At 34.4% G+C, this 7,272-nt stretch overlaps 1 non-coding gene across 1 annotated transcript; it reads left to right on the top strand.

The window, feature by feature from the left end:
* Window positions 1-1,942: 1,942 nt before the first annotated feature.
* LOC105785489 (sulfite exporter TauE/SafE family protein 4) lies at window positions 1,943-5,444 on the top strand. The gene is made up of 11 exons (XR_008197446.1): window positions 1,943-2,449; window positions 2,528-2,687; window positions 2,905-3,105; window positions 3,223-3,284; window positions 3,372-3,574; window positions 3,640-3,726; window positions 3,822-3,872; window positions 3,957-4,196; window positions 4,652-4,745; window positions 4,830-4,970; window positions 5,106-5,444. It is a non-coding gene; the product is annotated as a sulfite exporter TauE/SafE family protein 4 (transcript).
* Window positions 5,445-7,272: the final 1,828 nt, after the last annotated feature.

Below are 7,272 nucleotides of genomic sequence, written 5' to 3'. Positions count from 1 at the left end.
ATTACTAACAAACACACTAATGGCATGTTCTTCAGTTAGATTTATTGGTTGAGCAAACTAATGAATGTATCATGAAATTGAGTTACTGACCCTTGTTGCTTCAAAGTAACGAGCTTAGACATAGGATCTAGAAGAGTGTCTAAACTAAACCGGCCCCTCAGTCTACGAGCATAGATGTCTAAACTAAACCGGCCCCTCAGTCTACGAGCATAGACCTACCACGGTAGTTGTTGCAACCCACTACGCCTCTAGACAAAAATAGTGCCAGTCCAGGGCCTTGCCTTTAAGATAGAGTATGACTACCTTCACCTTAGCCTCGTCTTTGACACATTTAGATGAGAAGAATTGTTCAAGCTTCGAACACCATCCATGAAAATCCGTGCCATTAAAACATGGACATTCCAGTCTGTACAGGTTACTAGTGACATCCTCTGAAGACCCTCGTACCAACGTTTCAGTTTGCCTTGAATCTCGTAAGGTTGATAGTATCAACTGCTCCTCCTTTGAAGATTCAGGAGCAACACTCCTTAGGATTCCTTTTCTCTTATCCAAGCTTTACTTCCACCAGAGTTTCCTTGCTAGTACCAACATCACTGGTTGGTGTCAATTGTCCTATGTATTGCTCAAATAAAGCTTGAAGACCCGTGCAAATCTCAGTTCGAATCTCCCCTTTCATCGTATTATAGAAGGATTGAAACTTGGTATCAATCTTGGTGTCCAAATCTAATTTCAACTGGGTGAACTCCTGTTGTAGTTGACTCATCTCTTTTTGAAGCCTGGTGGTTACTCCATCGTTGGCCATGAAGAAAGAGAGGCTTTAATACCTTGATGCGGGCTGTAGAAAACGAGAAAAAGAAGAATAGAAGAATAGGAAGAGGAAGAAAAAGTAACAAAGAGAGAAGAGAGAAAGGGATTGAGAAAATAGTACTGAAATCGTTCATAACAAACTCCAGCACACACGAGGGTGCTAAAAAGAAAGAAAATAACGATCATTACAGCTGTCGTTCGGTTACAATCAAAACGCTCCGTTTTATTAACCAAGCCCTTCACCCCAAAACGCAGCGTTTTCATTACAGTACCCCTCCCCAAAACGTGCCGTTTTTGTGCAACGTAATTAGCTCAACAATTTAAACATAAATAAATAGAATTTAACTACTTTTTAACCCTATAATTATATGCCATAACATATATTTTTTTATAATTTTAAATTTTTTGTTAATGTGACATATGAAATAAATAGGGTAATGTCATTATAAAGTACAAATGAACTGACACACAATTTATCACATTAATATTATTAAAAAATTTAATATTTTAGTCAACATTTTGATTAAAAAGCAATTTAATTTTCTTTTGAAATGTTAATTTAACTAAAAAGAATAAAGAATCAAATTGATAAAAATATAAATATTGAGACTAAAATTATCATTTTACTACTCTAAAATGAATTTGTTAGTTCGAACAATTTCAATTTTAATTGTTTCATATTTGAATTATTTAATTTTGTCCGTCTTACTTTTTAAAAATTATTTCAGATGATTTTTTAAAATTGTTTGTTGAAATTATTTTCAACTTCGAATTATTTAGTTAATTGAATTATTTTAAAATAAAATTAATAATTATATATATATATATATATATATGATGAAATTGAATTCAGATTAAAATTAATTAAATAAAAAATTCAAGTTGAAATGGACATGGACAAATCTAATTTGCCAGCCGTGAATAACCTTTTTGGTTTTTTTCCCCAAACTTTCTCAATCCAATTATTGAACACGAATTCCAATCAGACACAGCAACCAACCAAACAACACTGGTAGTAGAAAATTTGAACACCTTTTACAGTTTTTTGGTTTTATATTTGCTTAATATTCCTACAGATCCTTTTTAAAAATTTATGGTCAATTCTTTTCGAAACAGAGCAGTTGTAATTGAGAATTAATGAAGGTGTTGGTCTTGCCACCCAGATTTAGCCAAGTGGAGTTGCATGTGTGATTCCGTATATCCTGACAAATTTATATCTGACTTGCCTGCCTCCTGCATGTGAATGTGTTATGTTTTGTCATGTAATGTATAAATCACCCTCTCTCATTCTATAAAACAACGTCTTGGCTTCTTCTATTTCACTCCCACTTTTTCCATTCTAGTTTCTCTTATTATTGGTCTCTTTGAGGCTGCTCTTTTGCTCTCTTCCTTCCCAACACAACATAAGTTATTCTGGTTTTTGGTGGCGGCGGCGGCGGCGGCGGGGGCGCTGTCTGAAATTCAACAAGTCTCGTAATCCGACATGGCGACCAAAGGGTTCGTTTTGTATCTGCTGTCCGGTTTTTCGATAGCAGTTCTCTCTGTTTTGTTCATCCAAAAAAGCAACAACGACGACATGAACCAAAGCTCAAATCTCTTAGAGTCCCCATATAATTTATCCACCACTGAAAAAGTTTGGCCTGTAAGTATATATTTTTTTCTCTTTTGTCGTAGAAGATCTTTATATATTCAGGTTTTGAATGGTGTTTGATTTTGGCAGGCATTGGAGTTGAACTGGAGGCTTGTAATGGCGACGGTGATAGGGTTTCTAGGATCAGCATGTGGTACGGTGGGCGGCGTTGGCGGCGGCGGCATTTTTGTTCCAATGCTTACCTTGATTGTTGGATTTGATACCAAATCTGCCGCTGCTATTTCCAAATGTAACTTCTTTTCGTATTTTTTCTGTTCCTTATCTCTCTGCCGTTTGAACTTTTGAAATCCAGTCTCTCTAATCTCTAATTTAAAAATTAAAATCACACACCTTTGAATTTTAAATAGCAACTTTTAAGTATTAAAATGTCATATATTTAAATTTAACAAAATATTATCGATTGGATTTGGATGAAATTGAGGGATTATTATAAGAATTGGCTGCAGGCATGATCATGGGGGCATCAGCATCGTCAGTTTGGTATAATCTTAGAGTGCCGCATCCCACAAAGGAAGTGCCAATCATTGACTACGATTTGGCTCTTCTTTTCCAGCCTATGTTGATGCTTGGCATCACTGTTGGGGTTGCCTTGAGCGTCGTTTTCCCTTATTGGCTCATTACTGTGCTCATCATCATACTCTTCTTAGGTTTCTTCAACAATCCCTACTTTGCCTTTTGTTATTTCACTTTTTGATCTTTGTCCTGCTTCTTGGTTACCACTTTTTATGACATTGAAATGTTCTGTTTCTTTCTTGTTTATTTAGGTACGTCTTCAAGGTCTTTCTATAGGGGTATTGAAATGTGGAAAGAAGAGACAATTTTGAATGTAGGTTTTCAATTATCTGAGTAAATATCAAGTCATTTATAAGACGAAATTATCATCATTTTTTTTTTAATTTGTTAAAATTTGTAGAAAGAACTCACCAAGCCACAAGAATCTTTTGTTCATTCCAGGGTGAATGTAAGATTCATTATAAGTAATACCTTTTCATATTTATCTTTAAACAGATTTGAAAATATATTAACTTTATTTTTTTCATCTTAAATTCTTGAATTTCAGTACTGATAGATACAGAGTACGAACCATTGGTTCCAAAAGAAGAGAAATCAAAACTGGTAAGTGAATTTCTTTAAAATATCCATGTCTAGATTCAAATGAATTAATTTCCTTTATATTGCAGCAAATACTGTGTTTCAATCTAAGGTGGAAAAGGCTTTTGGTACTGGCTACAGTTTGGGTACTTTTCACAGTTATTCAAGTCATCAAGGTAAGCTAAAACTCTATCTCTGTTCATCGCAAATTTGTTTCAACTGTTTATCTCAATGGTGCATTAAAATGTTGGATTTTTTATTATTATTGCAGAATGATGTGGTTCCCTGTACCACTTTGTATTGGGTATTGTTTTGCTTACAGGTAACCCTAATTTGATGAAGACTTGGCGAAATTTATGCTTTCTTTGATTCAGTGATTGAAGCAAGTTCATGTTTTATATTTCAGTTCCCCATAGCAACACTGGTTTTTGGATATGAAGCAACTAAATTATACAAAGAACATAAGAAGAGAATGAGCACTGGGAACGCTGAAACAGTTTGTGGAGCTTCAATTCAATGGAGTCCATTGAACATTGCATTTTGTGCACTTTGTGGCATCTTGGGAGGCACTGTTGGTGGATTGCTTGGTTCTGGTGGTGGATTCATTTTGGGTCCTCTCCTCCTTGAAATTGGTGTGATTCCACAGGTATATTTGACTCGTCATCCAATTTTTCTTTCTTCTCCTCCTATACCTATGATATATTTGGTATAAAATGTCAATTTGGTGGGTCATTCGGGTTTGTCAGTCAAGGTTTTTAGTTTAGTCAATTTCAAATTTTTTCATTTGAGTTTGATAGTTGTTATGGATCATTTGGGTTTATTGGTTTGTCCATTTTACATTTTGTCATTCGAGATTAACATCAGGTTGAATTCTTTCTAGTCATCTTGACTTAAAATTATTTCGTGTTTGAATATTTTGGATTTCAATCATTTTAGATTCGATTCATTTTAAATAATTTTTTGTTTGAGTAATTTTGGAGATGGATAAATTTTAATTGTTTATTTTTAATGTCAAATCAAATTTTGTCAAATTTGAATTCCAGTTTGAATGAAGATGGTTTTTCTGAAACTAAAGCCTGTTGGACTTTGTAATCTAAACAGGTGGCTAGTGCAACAGCAACATTCGTAATGATGTTCTCTTCATCCTTGTCCGTTGTTGAATTCTATTTGCTTAAGAGGTTTCCAATGCCCTATGGTAAGTCATATAGTTATTATCGCTTTACATTTCTTCGCATTTTATTATAAACGTGATAATTTTTTAAAATAAACTATTTTTCAGCTTTGTACTTGATGGGAGTATCTATTTTGGCTGGTTTCTGGGGACAGTATTTCGTGAGAAAACTAATAACAATCCTTAGGAGAGCTTCACTTATAGTGTTCATCCTATCTGGTGTCATCTTTGCAAGTGCTCTCACCATGGGTATAAATTCATTAAAGCTCGATTCTGCATTCTTAAATTTTAGCATTACAGAAGGACTAAGTTAATAATTATACTTTTTTTTTCCTTTTAGTTGTTGGAAATTGATAATTGTTTTTATTCATGTGTATTAAACAGGAGTCATTGGCATTGAGAGAAGCATTCGAATGATTCACAACCATGAGTTCATGGGGTTTTTAGATTTTTGCAGCAGTCAATGATCGTTGACTAAGTAAGGATGTTGTTGGTCATCACCTTGTTGACCAATCCCAACATATTCTATGTCTCGTAAGAATAAAGAATTCCATCAAATGTGTGGTTGTGGAATGTGACTGTTAGCTTCTGGCTAACACCCCATTCTTCATTTATCTTCTGTTTAATTGCATATTTATTATTCAAGTTTCCTGGTTTTGGAAATCAAATAAACATATTCAAAACCTCATAATTACAATATATAGACTTATAGCTTGAATTCAATGGACTCCATTCAATATTGTAGTTTGGTTAGGGATACTTGAATCCGCTTTATTTCTAACTTTATTTAATACTTTTAACTCCTATTTCATTGATTTCTAGGTAATGTTGTATATTATATTAACTCTTACAAAATTAAACTACTATGTTGAGCTATAAAATCTTTAAGCTAAGAATAAATTATAGAAATGTTCACTAAATTATGGTTAATATTATGTTTCGATTATTCAACCTTTAAAAATTAATGTAATAATCATCAACATTATAGATTGTTGGATTTTAGTCATTCATTAATTTTTGTTACTTTTTTAACAAATTGAGACTAATCCGCCCATATATACTTGAATCACTTTGTTTTTTTGGTTGAGGAACTGCACAAGCCAACTCCACATAAAGCATTGCCACAAGTTCCTCAATGTTTTTGTACCTCAAAAGCTCTTGAACACTTCGGCTCTTCTTTAATAATGATTATGGGACTCACTTTAGAAGACCAACAAATTATTCTTCTTCACTGACTTGAAGCTATGTCAACTAAGGGTTCTACAACAGAGCTTACCTCGTAAGAACTGTTTGAAACTAACGTGGCCTATATGATAAAATTAAATTAATCAAGATAGTTTATGTAATAACTATACTGATAAGAATAAAAGATAATTACTCCTTTTTTTGGGTATAAAAAGAGATTAACACTCATAAATAGATAGCAGACTATCAGACATATCTTGGAGTAGTATAGCACAAACATCATCTGGCGGTTGCTCACAAATCGTCAGGTAAGGTCAGTATCTCTAGCCTTCTTTGCATGAAATCAGTCGCTGAATTAGTCTTTAAGTTATTGATTATGACAAAATGTTTGTGATGGTAGCAGTTTAATTAGTCTTCTAACATAGGTCCTTAGGCTATAAATTGCCCGTGAACCATTAAAGGTAATAGAGGTTGGACAAGTGTGTATGAAGATGGTCAACGAGAGACGCATGTTTTTTTCTCTTCGGCTTATATGATTTCATTGCTCGTGAGAATTGGTATATACCTGATAAGTTATGGGGAACAATGTGTAAATACAAAGGCCGTCAACAAGTGTAGTAAAGGAAAAGCTTCTGACTAACGTCAAAAGATGTAGGCGTGGTTTAGCTGATAATGCAGCTTGTTGTATTTGTGGTGGTAGTAAGGAGCAGTATTGCATGTGATTCGAGATTGCCATATGGCTAAATTGACTTGATTGAAAGTGGTGCCCCCTCAATCCCATCATAGGTTTTCCGCTACACCTTTGACGATTCGGGTAATTGGAATATTTGAAATGCTTTAAATTTTTACATTGATAATGCTGATTAGGGGACATTTTATGGTATTATGTGTTGGAAATTATGGAAGAATAGAAATGATTTATTTTTGAGGATGAGAATTTCCATGGAAATGATGTTGTGGAGCAAAGTTGGTCATGGACTAAACAGGTGAAGTTGAGATTTGTTCATAGCTTAGTGCCATGGTCCAACATTTTTTTGCCACAATGCCATCATGACAACCCACTTAGTGGCCTTGGATGAGGCTTAAGCCTTGTCATAGGCGATCCTTAACGGGGAGCACAAAGGGGGGCGTGCAACATGATGGACTTTTGAGTAAGCCATGAATAGACGAGATCGAGAGAGATAGTGATCCAATGTGATGAGATGAGGCAACATGTGGCTTAAGTGTGGGCTTAGAGAGCCAGGAAAGAAAAGTTTCCTTGTTTAAGACATTTTGATGTTCCCAAAGTAAAGTTATGTGAAATATTATGCTCTTCAGGGGGTGTAGTGAAAGGTGCCAGCTCTTTACCTTCCTTTCTCCTTGGCTA

The sequence above is a fragment of the Gossypium raimondii genome, chromosome 1, assembly GCF_025698545.1.
Source record: "Gossypium raimondii isolate GPD5lz chromosome 1, ASM2569854v1, whole genome shotgun sequence".
NCBI lineage: Eukaryota > Viridiplantae > Streptophyta > Magnoliopsida > Malvales > Malvaceae > Gossypium > Gossypium raimondii.
Note: the sequence above shows the minus strand (reverse complement) of the source record. Positions and strands in the feature narration are given on the sequence as shown.